Source organism: Ranitomeya variabilis, chromosome 2 (assembly GCF_051348905.1).
Source record: "Ranitomeya variabilis isolate aRanVar5 chromosome 2, aRanVar5.hap1, whole genome shotgun sequence".
Lineage (NCBI taxonomy): Eukaryota > Metazoa > Chordata > Amphibia > Anura > Dendrobatidae > Ranitomeya > Ranitomeya variabilis.
The window spans coordinates 446,380,940-446,394,309 of NC_135233.1; the positions used below are offsets into that span (position 1 = coordinate 446,380,940).

The 13,370-nt window shown below is 44.4% G+C and overlaps 1 protein-coding gene across 1 annotated transcript in view; it reads left to right on the forward strand.

Moving 5' to 3' along the window:
- LOC143806542 (uncharacterized) overlaps positions 1-13,370 on the forward strand; it is a 264,847-nt gene that overhangs the window by 89,532 nt on the left and 161,945 nt on the right. The window lies entirely within an intron of this gene.

Sequence of the window (13,370 nt, forward strand, 5' to 3'; positions counted from 1 at the left end):
TCATCTCCTGTATATAGTATATACCTGTATGTCATCTCCTCCTATACATAGCATATACCTGTGTCATCTCCTCCTGTATATACTATATACCTGTAGGTAATCTGCTCCTGTATATAGTATATACCTGTGTGTCATCTCCTCCTGTATATAGTATATACCTGTATGTCATCTCCTCCTGTATGTAGTATGTACCTGTATGTCATCTCCTCCTCTATATAGTATATACCTGTGTGTCATCTCTCCTGTATATAGTATATATCTGTGTGTCATCTCCTCCTGTATATAGTATATACCTGTGTGTCATCTCCCCTGTAAATAGTATATACCTGTGTGTCATCTCCTGTATATAGTATATAGCTGTATGCCATCTCCTCCTGTATTAGCCCTCGTTCACACGTTATTTGGTCAGTATTTTTACCTCAGTATTTGTAAGCTAAAATGGCAGCCTGATAAATCCCCAGCCAACAGTAAGCCCACCCCCTGGCAGTATATATTAGCTCACACATACACATAATAGACTGGTCATGTGACTGACAGCTGCCGGATTCCTATATGGTACATTTGTTGCTCTTGTAGTTTGTCTGCTTATTAATCAGATTTTTATTTTTGAAGGATACCAGACTTGTGTGTGTTTTAGGGCGAGTTTCGTGTGTCAAGTTGTGTGTGTTGAGTTGCGTGTGGCGACATGCATGTAGGGACTTTTGTGAGATGAGTTTTGTGTGGCGACATGCGTGTAGCAACTTTTTGTGTGTCGAGTTGCATGTGACAGGTTAGTGTAGCAAGTTGTGTGCAGCAAGTTTTGCGCATGGCGAGTTTTGCGCGTGGCGAGTTTTATGTGTGGTGCCTTTTGAGTATGTGCAAGTTTTGTGTGAGGCAACTTTTGCATGTGTTGCAACTTTTGTGCATGTGGCAATTTTTCTGCGTGTGGCAATTTTTCTGCGTGTGCAAGTTTTGCGTGTGGCGAGTTTTGCACGTGTGGCGAGTTTTGCATGTGGAGAGTTTTGCGCGTGGCGAGTTTTGAGCGGCGACTTTTGTGTTTCTACTTTTATGTGGCGAGGTTGGTGTATGTGTGGTGAAATGTGCACTGAGGGTGGTATATGTGTTCGAGCACGTGGTAGTGTGTGGCGCATTTTGTGTGTGTGTTCATATCCCCGTGGTGGTGTGATTATCCCATGTTGGGGCCCCACCTTAGCAACTGTACAGTATATACTCTTTGGTGCCATCGCTGTCATTCTTTAAGTCCCCCTTGTTCACATCTGGCAGCTGTTAATTTGCCTCCAACACTTTTCCTTTCATTTTTTCCCCATTATGTAGATAGGGGCAAAATTGTTTGGTGACTTGGAAAGCGCGGGGTTAAAATTTCACCTCACAATATAGCTTTGACGCTCTCAGGGTCCAGACGTGTGACTGTGCAAAATTTTGTGCCTGTAGCTGCGACGCCTCCAACACTTTTCCTTTCACTTTTTCCCCATTATGTAGATAGGGGCAAAATTGTTTGGTGAATTGGAAAGCGCGGGGTTAAAATTTCACCTCACAACATAGCCTATGACGCTCTCGGGGTCCAGACGTGTGACTGTGCAAAATTTTGTGGCTGTAGCTGCTACGGTTCAGATGCCAATCCCGGACATACATACATACATACATACATACACACACACACACATTCAGCTTTATATATTAGATATATATATATATATATATATATTATTGTGTACATATAAAAAAAAAAAAAAACAGAAAATCGACATATATTTACATATATAGAAAAATGTGTAATATATATAATTGTGTGTTACATATATAAAATAAATTACAAAAGTTATTTCTCTGGAGTTGTGTGAACAAGAATCATGTCTTTGGTAAGAATTTACATTGTGATCTTGATCTATATAAACTTATGCTCTCACAGACTAATTAGATTGTATCATCGCCAAATGACAAATGTTAATTTTTCACCTTATATTTGCCGCTTGCCTTACTTTATTGGGTCAAGATATCCAGATCTCAAATGTATCTTAGCATTCAAAAAATTTCCATATTGACTTGAGTTTTAAGGTTTTAATTCACCAACTAATAAAATTCATAGAAATTCCCCAAAATTCTTACTTCTTGACCCCTCACATCCAGCATTGATCATTAAAAACTACTTATTGAAAATTTTCTATTTGGAATTTCTTCTAATTCCTTCTATCTTGCGTTGACCTGAGTTAATTCCATGGCTTAATTGTTGAAAGTGCGACATGAGGTCTGACTGAATGATGAACAGGGCAAACTTGTATGTGGGGGTGCAAGCAGGAAGAATTGTAGGGGGTCGTGAATGAAGTGTGCGATGGACGGGACTGTAGGGGATCTAACCCTGATAAATTGTTTACTTGTTAAATCTTGAGCCCAGGAGCCCGTCTTAGGCTTGCAGGCTCGGTGGGACGAACGCCAATTACAGCCTTTTGTAGAGGCCAGAATTCTGATTGACACCAATGCGTCCCCTCACACTATGAGCCTTTTCAGTAGCATAGCTCCGACCCTAGACCTACTGTGCTTCTGCCGTGGTTCTGCACCATGTCCCCGATTTTCTCTGCTTTTAGCAAAAAAAGAAAAAAAATTAACCTAATACTATGGCCGGTAGAGCATCGGAGGCCTCTATTTTGCTATGCATTTCCCCTTTTTAATTTCTCTTTCCAAGTCAGAGGTTGCTAAGGCCAGATCTGCAAAGAGAGCAAAAGGAGCAGACATTATCATTGGATGACTGACTTCAAAGTTAATGATCTTCTCCAGTGAATTGTGTCTTCCACTAGTCAATAAGGTCTTTGGAAAGTTGGAGAGAAGAACCTCTTTAATCCACTAACCCTTCTTTGTTCCATTGTTACCAAATGATCATTTAATCAGTTTTCAGCTTTTTTTTTTAGTTCTTGGTTGTTTGTTTGTAGTTTTTTGTTTTTGCTCTTTTTGGCTGGTTTTGGTTTTGTTTTGCTTTTTTTTTTTCTCCCCCTTTTTTCCTTTTTAAGCCCACGGTTATTCAGAGCAGACAGCCCCCAAGAATCTCTTGTCCTTCATTTTTTTTTTTTTTTTTCAAGTGACGGGTGAATAAATGTGCAAAAAATTAAGGCATAATGACCGAGCAAGAGTGACAAAACCTAATTAGTCACGGAGTCCACTGGCTAATGAGCCGCAAAACTGCCTCTTGAGTGTGTAATAACTGTATTTTTCACCATTTCTTCTCCTTTAGTCACAGCCTTGTGTGGCATCTCCGGAAAACTAAAATGGCACCAGATGCAACAGGCTGCAGATATTTTAACTTCAATTCACTAACCATATGTTCACATAAGTCATGGCTTCCGCTTTCCCACAGGCTGAATTCTGGAGGGCTGCCATTTAACTTGTTACTAAACGGGTCTCCTCTGACAGCGAGGGGCGTATACCCAAGTGGTCTGCAATTTAATGCTAAGTTATCCTGATATCTGATTGGCATAAAACTATTGTCTCTGTATTTTCTACATTAGAAATTTTAGATATCTATCTATTTAGCAAGCATTTAATTGACCTCAGACAGATATTCAGATTTAAAGGGTCATTCTCGTGTCTAGCTCGTGAGCACTGTGCTGAAGCTGGCTGGGATTAGGAGGTAACGGCACACTCCCATAATCCCAACCAGCTTCAAAAGAGTGCTTACAAGCTCAATAGAAAACAAGCTTGTAAGCACTGCACGTCTTCTGCTGTGGAGCAGCGGCGTTTTATTTCTAAGGCAGCGAGCTGTAAAAGGAAAAAAAGAAGTGTTAATATATCTCAAGAATGGCTAGAAATTTAAGAAGCCGTACATTGCAAAATTGTTTGTTTTTATCTGCACTATCTGACTGTCCCTAGTTTTGAAGATGGAAATAATCCCTTTAATATATTATTAGTGGTGAAAAAATAAAACTTTTCTGCATCAGGTGACCTGCAGCTAATCAGTGGCTGCTTATAAAGTGGTGGACACCAGAAAGATAAGTGTGACAGAGTGATCACCAAATAAATTTTTGATAAATCGATGCATTTTATTGTCTCATGAGATTATGTATCACTAGGCCTCCTCCGGGGACCGAAAACTACAATTCTAGATCCAGAACTGGATATTAAAATCAATTTATAATTATGGGAGAGATGTATAAATAATAGATATTAAATCAATAAATCTTGTAGGTAACCAGGGACAATAAGATTTGCCACTAGGACACCAGGAACAAAACACTACAGTTCTAGGTTAGAAAAGCAATGACTAGATAATAACTTCAGTATCAATAGATCAATACACTGTGTTCCAAATTATTATGCAAATAATATTTCCTCATATTTTCTCTAAATTACCTAGCTGAATTGCAGTCATTGTTATTTTCCAGCCATCTACTATTCTAGTATAATTGCAATGTTTTGGAACAAACTGCCTATGAAAACAGTATCTTTTATAAAAAAACAAAAAAAAAACACTCAAAATGCATGTTCCAAATTATTATGCACAGCAGAGTTTTCAACCTTTCTTTTTTTATTTTGAACAAAAAAATGGTCAATTGTGAAGTTATAAGCATTATCAGCTTATTACAAAATGAAATCAAACCGTTTTCAAGTGAAAACTTTATTCTAGGTGATGTTACATTTGCACATAGGACCCTTGTTCGAAAGAAGCTTCTGAACTTTCTCGTCCATTGAATTTGTCAGTTTTTGGATGGTTTCTGCTTCAATTGTTTTGCATGTGGACAGAATCCCCTCCCAGAGCTGTTGCTTAGATGTGAACTGCCTCCCGCCATCATAGACACTCCTTTTGATGATGCTCCAGAGGTTCTCAATGGGGTTGAGGTCAGGGGAAGATGGTGGCCACACCATAAGTTTGTCCTCTTTTAAGCCCATAGCAGCCAGAGATGCAGATGTGTTTTTTGCAGCATGAGACGGTGCATTATCATGCATGAAAATGATCTTGCTGCGGAAAGCACGGTTCTTCCTCTTGAACCATGGCAGGAAGTGTTGTTTTAGAAACTCCACATAGATTATGGAGTTCATCTTTACCCCTTCAGGGATCAGGGATCATAAAGGGGCCGACAATCTCTCTCCCCATGATTCCAGCCCAAAACATTACTCCTCCTCCTCCTTGTTGGCGCCTTAGCCGTGTTTTCATGGGGTGTCCATCAACCAGCCATCCTCCACTCCATCCATCTGGACCATCAAGCGTTGCACGGCACTCATCGGTGAACAAAACAGTTTGGAAGTCAGTCTTCATGTATCGTTTGGCCCACTGGAGCCGTTTCTGCTTGTGTGCAGTGGATAGAGGTGGTCGACAGGATGGCTTACGCACAGCTGCAAACCTCTGAAGGACCCTGCATCTTGTTGTTCTGGGGACGTTGGAGGCACCAGCAGCTTCAAAAACTTGTCTGCTGCTATGACAAGGCATTTTTGCAGCTGCTCTTTTAACCTTACGCAATTGCCTGTTGGAAAGAGTCCTCAATTTTTCCTTATCAGCACGCACACGTGTGTGCTGGGAATCAGCTACATACTTCTTGATTGTGCGATGATCACGATGAAGTGTCTTGGCAATGTTGATTGTAGTCATGCCTTGACCTAAATACTCCACAATTTGTTGCTTCTCAGCAGCCGATGCATCCTTTTTCTTTCCCATTTTGGCCAAAAATGTAGGCTGCTTAATAATGTGGAACAGCCTTCTTAAGTAGTCTTGCCTTTATTTGGACACACCTGCCAAACTAATGTGCACAGGTATCTGCAATTGCTTTCAGTGATATAAAGAGCCCTGACACACATCACCATCAATGAGTTTAAATGACAAACAAAAAAATTCTAAACCTTATCACTCCTAAACTCTTTGTGCATAATAATTTGGAACACAGTGTAGATGTCAGCTAAATATTAAAATAGTTGGTCTCACAAATAAAACACTAACAGAAAAAAATAAATAAATCCATGTAGTGAGGACTTTAACCCAAATGCAACATCTCAGTCCGAACAACTAAGGCTAGTTTCACACTAGCGTTTACCTGATCTGCGGCGGGCTGCGGACTTCCTCTGTGAAGCCCCGCCCCCCCGCCGCTAGCTCCGCCTACTTCTGCATGCGGCCTGTGTACCTATATTTAACATTATGTATGCAGGTCGTGCCGCAGTATGCGGATGGTGCCGCATGCGGCACCATCCGCATACTGCGGCACGACCTGCGTACCTAATGTTAAATATAGGTACACAGGCCGCATGCAGAAGTAGGCGGAGCTAGCGGCGGAGGTGCGGTGGGGGGCGGGGCTTCACGGAGGAAGTCCGCAGCCCGCCGCAGATCAGGTAAACACTAGTGTGAAACTAGCCTAAGACACTTGAAAATAGTCCTAGCTGCCTGGACTGAAATGTCACATTTGGACTAAATAAAGTCCCCAGCTCATTGATTTGCATCTTAGGAATTGTCCTACCTTTTGATGGACAGTGCTTGCTCCTAGAGCGCACACCGCCCCATGTGTTGCGCGTGCGCACTGACACTGGCTGTGTTGGCCGTGCACTCGCATTCAGTGTCTGAACGTGTTCTCCTCCCTGGTTTCTCTCTGCTGATGCCGTTCGTACACCTGGAAGTGTAAAGGGCGGCGTACACAGAGAGCCAGGCAAGAGAACACATCCAGCCACTGTGCGCGCATGCTGCCGGCACAGCCAGTATGTGCGCGCATGCTGCCGGCACAGCCAATATCTGCGCGCATGCTGCCGGCACAGCCAGTATCTGCGCGCATGCGGCCGGCACAGCCAGTATCTGCGGGCATGCGGCCGGCACAGCCAGTATCTGCGGGCATGCGGCCGGCACAGCCAGTATCTGCGGGCATGCGGCCGGCACAGCCAGTATCTGCGGGCATGCGGCCGGCACAGCCAGTATCTGCTCGCATGCGGCTGGAACAGCTAGTATCTACAGGCATGCGGCCAGGACAGCCAGTATCTGCACGCATACGGCCGGCACAGGTAGTATCTGCGGGCATGCGGCCGGCACAGCTAGTATCTGCGGGCATGCGGCCGGCACAGCTAGTATCTGCGGGCATGCGGCCGGCACAGCCAGTAGCAGTGCACATGCAGTGCAGCATGCACTCCAGGAGCAAGTGCTGACCATCACAATCTAGGACAGTCCCCAAGAGGCAAATTGGGGAGGTGGGTGCGCCAACAAACATAAAATCCCTGCATATGTTGTGACTGTCTAACAGCCGCAGGGACTCAAACATATTTTTCGAGCATGCCGAAGACACTCGGTTAGCACCTGAGCATGCTGCAATAACATCTTATTCCAGCACGTTCGCTCAGCACTATTTCCAACGCGTTTCTAGGTCAAAAGGACCTCTTCTTCAGGGGCACCACAGTAAAGATGGAATTATTGACTATTAAAATGTAATTTTGACTTTTTTTTTTTTTCTATTTTAAAACTTTTTATCCCTTAAAAAAAAAAAAATTAGCATTTTCAACTCTCCCGGATTGCTAATTTTTTTTTCTAAGTTGTTTTCTCCAGCTGCGTCTCCCTTAAAGAGGACAGCAGCCGCGTTTGTGATGTTTTTGTATGTTTTTTTCTTTTTGTCTGAACTTTCATCTATTCTAGTTGCTCAGGCTTGGCTGCTCACTTCATCAGCTCTTTCCTGCTCTCAACTCCGGGGTTATTATGCTTTTTTTATATACTGCTCTTCGTGCCCTTGTGAACCTGTTGAAAAGCGCTGAAAGAGGGTTGAAAAGTGCCACTAGGTCCTAAAATAGTGCTGACTACGGGGCAGAAAGAGAGGAGTTCTGTTTTATTCAGTGCTAAAGATAACACTATACAGAATGATAGACTCCCTTAAGGCATTGTTCCCAGTTTATTGAATGAGGCTCTTAGCCGCTCTTGAGGGGCTGTCACAGGTAGGCATCCAACAGAGATAATTCCCAGCCTATGCTTCATTGCCCCCTTATAGGGCCTGACTCAGGATTGTGAAAGGCCTCAGACATTGTTGAATAAACTCCTACTCCCTCCATAAACTTCTTTTTTTTTTTGCCTTTCTCCCATTGGATTTTCCGGAGATGTGAACAGCTTGCAGTCAAGGCAGAGGAAGCTGCTGAATGCTGCCCTGTTTCTGATGACAAGATTGACAGCCGCAGCAAGAGATGGGCTGGGAGGGACTATCCCTCTTTGGGATTCTCGCCACCTTTTTTTTTTTTTTTGCTGCAGGTGAAGTCAGATCTTTGTGACTTTGTGCCGGGGACTAAAGAACTTATCCCGAGGCTTCGTCCTAAACACATGAGTAATCCGCAAATGCTGATACTTGGTCAGATCCTAAATTTTAGGAGAAGGCCTCTTCTTTTATCCTAAGGGACTATTGTTGTATATTTGAGGCAATAACCCATTGATGACTTGCCAGCCTTGTATAAAATTCAAGAGATCAGTGTTGTTCTAAAACATGGGGGGGATATAGGGTCTAGTAGCAAAAAGTTCTGAAACTTTAGCCTGCAAACTTAAAGAAGTTGTCCTCTACTTGGACAACTTCTTGTCATACCCCTCTCTTGGTTCTCATAAAATAATAAAGCCTATACTCCCCTCTTGTGCTAGCACCGTTCCCAGCGCCCTGATGTCAGCACTCGCTATCCCCGGGGTTCTCGTGTGGTGTTGACGCGTGATGCCGGTGCCCAATCAGCACTGGTGTCACAGTCCCCACCTTCGGACAAATTGAACATGAAGAGGAAATCAGGGATCTTCTTCAGCCCTGACTTCTTCGGGGACTGTGACACCAGTGCTGATTGGGCGCCAAGGTCACCTGTCACAACACAGCACGAAAGTGAATGCGGACACCGCAGGATCGGCGCCGGCACGGGAGGGGAGTATAAGCTTTATTATTTTATGGGGGCCAAACATTTTGATCAAGAAGGGGTTGTTCTAGTAGTGGACAACCCCGTTAAATCTTAGTCATTCTCTTCTGTAGGGTCATTTCTAATAAGAGTTGACTTCCAGCATTCTACAGTCCATTAAAATGGACCTGTGACTTGCCATAAATATGTTTTTGTTTTTTTTATTTACTTGGTGTAAATGCCGTTGTTCTCCTGAAAATGTGCCAAACCATTGTGGTGGGATTGTGTTAGCGCAGAAACACTTAATTTGTGTAGAGTTTAAAGGTGTTGTCCAGGATTAATAAAAAGAGTCTTCCTTCTTCTAAAAACTGCGCCATCACATATCACAGGGATATTGCAGCACATGCCCATTTGCTTCATGAGGTTTGAGCTGCAATGTCAGACAACGCCTGAGAGCAGCAGTAGTGCTGTGTAAGGCTAGGGTCAGACGACAGTTTTCTCTCCATCCAAGAAAACCGGTCCAATTATGCTAATCATGCTCTGATCAGGTGGGATCTGATTTTCTCGGAGGTGTAGAGAAAGGGGGAAAAAAGGATGCTCCACCTTCTCTATGAGTCAGTCTGTGAAAATCGGATCGCACTCTGATGTCATCTGACTACGGTCCAATTTTTTCCACGGATCCATACACTTGAAGGGGCAATTGCCATCCCATTCTCGGAGGCAAATCATACATGCTGCAATTTTTTACTTGGACCACATGGTTCAAGGAAAAGATCAAACATGCTCACTGCTCTTGTCAGGGCAGAGAAGTATGCCTGCGCAGGAGCGTGATAACAGGGAGACTGGATGACGTAGGCATGCATCATCCACATGAAGCGAGGAGGACTCGTTGCTGAGTATGACTCTGAGTATTTGGAGATTTAGTTTTCATCGCCGCAGCTGAATGATTCACAGCTACTAGCCAGCTTGAATACATGTAGGGATTCCCTAGCAACCAGGCAACCCCCACATGTACTCAGCCTGGCTAGTAGCTGTAAATCATTCAGCTGCAGCGATGAAAACTAAATCTCCGAACACTTATAAATACTTTGAGACCACCCGAGCGTGCTCGGGAAAACCCAAGCAACGAGTATACTCACTCATCACTAGTAGGGATGCATCATCCACACGAAGCGATGAGGACTGCATCACAAGAAGAAGGAAGACGTAGGGACGCATCATCCACGTGATGCAAGAAGGAGGATGGCATCACAAGAAGAAGGGAGACATCAGACCAAGACCAGCGACACCCCGCAGACTGGACCGGCCCCAGGTGAGTATAATAAAAAGTATTTTTCTTGTCTTGCAGGTCGTATTGGGAGCAGATATACAGCATTATAGAATGACTAGATGGTGGCCCGATTCTAACGTATCGGGTATTCTAGAATATGCATGTCCATGTAGTATATTGCACAGCCCACGTAGTGTATTGCCCAGCCACGTAGTATATTGCCCAGCCACGTAGTATATTGCTCAGTGACGTAGTATATTGCCCAGTGACGTAGTATATTGCCCAGTGACGTAGTATACAGCACAGAGCCACGTAGTATATTGCCCAGCCACATAGTATATTGGCCAGTCACATAGTATATTGCCCAGCTACGTAGTATATTGCCCAACCACGTAGTAGATTGCACAGTGACGTAGTATACAGCACAAAGCCACATAGTATATTGCCCAGTTACGTAGTATATTGCCCAGTGACGTAGTATATTTCCCAGCCACGTAGTATATTGCCCAGTTATGTAGTATATTGCCCAGTGACGTAGTATACAGCACAGAGCCACGTAGCATATTGCACAGCGACATAGTATACAGCACAGAGCCACGTAGTATCGGAGCGGCCCCCAGACGCAGGACGGCGGGGTACTCGGGATCGGGTCTATCAGTTCTGAGGATGTCACGGTGGCCTGACCCGGTCCGTGGTCCTGCTAAGGGGCGCCCAATAAAAGGTGTAGGTGGTGGTGTAGGTTGCAGTAAATAACGAGGACACAGGGTTGCAATCTCTTTACCTCTTTACTGAAGGCTTCGGCATCCGCAATCCAGAGCACTGTTAACTGGGCTGGCTGAGACCGGCCGGTCCGAAGGCACATCCAGAGTTCCCTTTGCAGGTGGAAATCAGTGCCTACCTACTAGCGCCTGGGTGTTGTAGTACTTCCCTGCTGAGCACCACGGGATAGTCCTCACAACTGCCGTGTATGTTTCTGTTCTTTCTCTCCGTCCCCCAGATGATATGGATAGGACGCACCCGTATGACGGGGTAGGCCTGGAGTTATTTTATAGGGACCCTAGAGACGCCCCTCTCCCACAATTGCCTCCGTTGTCTTCATTAGGTGATTTAGGTGAGGCAGCCAACCTAAAATTAACTGCCCTGCCGTTGGTTTGAAGTAATGCGTGGAGCCCAATACTTCCTCGGTGTTCCGGCCACCGGCTACGCGCCTCAGTAGGATGTTGCCGATCTCGGGTCACGACTCTTACTGGTTCTATCGCCTTTGTGCTGTGATCTCGTTTTTCACTTCTCCACAATAAACCTCGCTTCTTATCCTTTCTTAAGATACCGCCGCAATGAAGTGCAGGTGTGGCTCTGTAACGATCTGTCCTTTTAGCTAGGCCTCTGTCAGGATCCCACCCCTGACAGGGACCCCCCTGAATCTTCCCAAGCAACCTCTTCTCTCACTAGGTGTTGCCTGGGAAAAACCCAGTCAGCTTCTCTCTAACTTCCTATCCAGCCCCCGGTTTTACCAGATTGTGAGGAGTGGCCTAATACATAGAACCCTTTGCTCCCCATGGTGGCCAGAGTGTGAAGTGTAATGTGTGACTGTGATACCTGGTCAGGTGAACTCCTTAAGTGCCATCAGACGTACCATCACTCCCTTTAGTGGCGGAGCGACAGTACTTCAACGACCAGGACTCTGGGGCGCTGCAGTATATTGCCCAGCCACGTAGTATATTGGCCAGTCACGTAGTATATTGCCCAGCTACTTAGTATATTGCCCAGCCACGTATGTCACAAGTTAAAAAAGAAAAAATAAACATATACACACCTTCCGAGGGCCCCTTGTAGTTCTGTCGCCTCCTTCTCGCGCAGGGCCTGTGATGACGTCGCGGTCACATGACCGTGACGTCATGGCAGGTCCTTCTCGCAGACCATCCTTGCCACCGGAACCTGCCGCTTGCATGGACCAGTCACCGGAGCGTCGCGAGGAGCGGGAAAGGTGGCGGAAGGTGAGTATATATTATTTTTAACATTAGATGTTTTTACTATTGACGCTGCATAGGCAGCATCAATAGTAAAAACTTGGTCACACAGGGTTAATAGCGGCGGTAATGGAGTGAGTTACCTGCGGCATAACGTGGTCCGTTACCGCTGGCATTAACCCTGTGTGAGCGATGACTGCGGGGAGTATGGAGCGGGCGCCGGGCACTGAGTGCAGGGGAGTAGGGAGGGACTAATCGGACTGTGGCCGTCGCTGATTGGTCGCTGCAGCCATGACAGGCAGCTGGCGAGACCAATCAGCAACTTGGATTCCATGACAGACAGAGGCCGCGACCAATGAATATCCGTGACAGACAGAAGGACAGACAGACAGATGGAAGTGACCCTTAGACAATTATATAGTAGATGTACATCAGGCCTGAAAGGGGGTGGCCGTATCTCATCGGCCAAACCTGGTGACCGGTTTGTTTTAAGCAGGCTCATACTTGGAATTAGGATTCACTCACACTTGTGTATAAATCGGACAAATCTAATCCAATAAAAAATTGGTCCGAGAACAATCCGATGTTATCCACTGTTATTAGTGCAGATCTGCATATTTTTTTTTTAGCTGTATTCGGCATGAGAAAAAAGTCGCACCGTGCTGCCAGTTCACTTCAAAATCGGGACAGTGTGAGAAAAAAATCGGATGCTATACAGACCATCAGTATAATATCCAATGTTTACAGATATATTACAGTTATGTAGCATATGAAACTGCAAATTGTCCTGTAAAAGATTACGGTAATAAGTGCCAAGTGAAAAAAACGGATAGCATACGGATGACAAGTGAGAAAAAAAATCGTCCAACTCCCCCTGGATGAGAATGAGACCTACAATATATATTGTGTGGAGGGGAACAATTAGAGGAAAAGTATAATAGAAACCCGTCACCGCTTCTGCATTATCACCCACTCCTGATATTGGCTTATACTTATTTGAGAAATCCTGAGTAATTTAACCTCCTCGAGTTTCACTTTAATAAGTCTGAGCATATGACTGATGGGGTCCTTTTTTGAAAGTCTAATTTGGGGAAACAATTACTGCCATTTTCAATCCCTCAAATATAAATTTGTAAACGTGTTTTTTTTTCTCTTTAGTCTTTCATTGGTGCAAATAAGTCCATTCCCCCAAAAAAGTTAACTTAACTGAATGTGCTTGGTGACCTGATGATTTCTATGGAGCTGTCGGCTCTGATTTTAATTTAATTTTTTTTTTTCCTTTGCAGAAAGCGAGTTTTGTATAGAAGACTTTTCCTCCATTTCCTAAGTGTTAATAA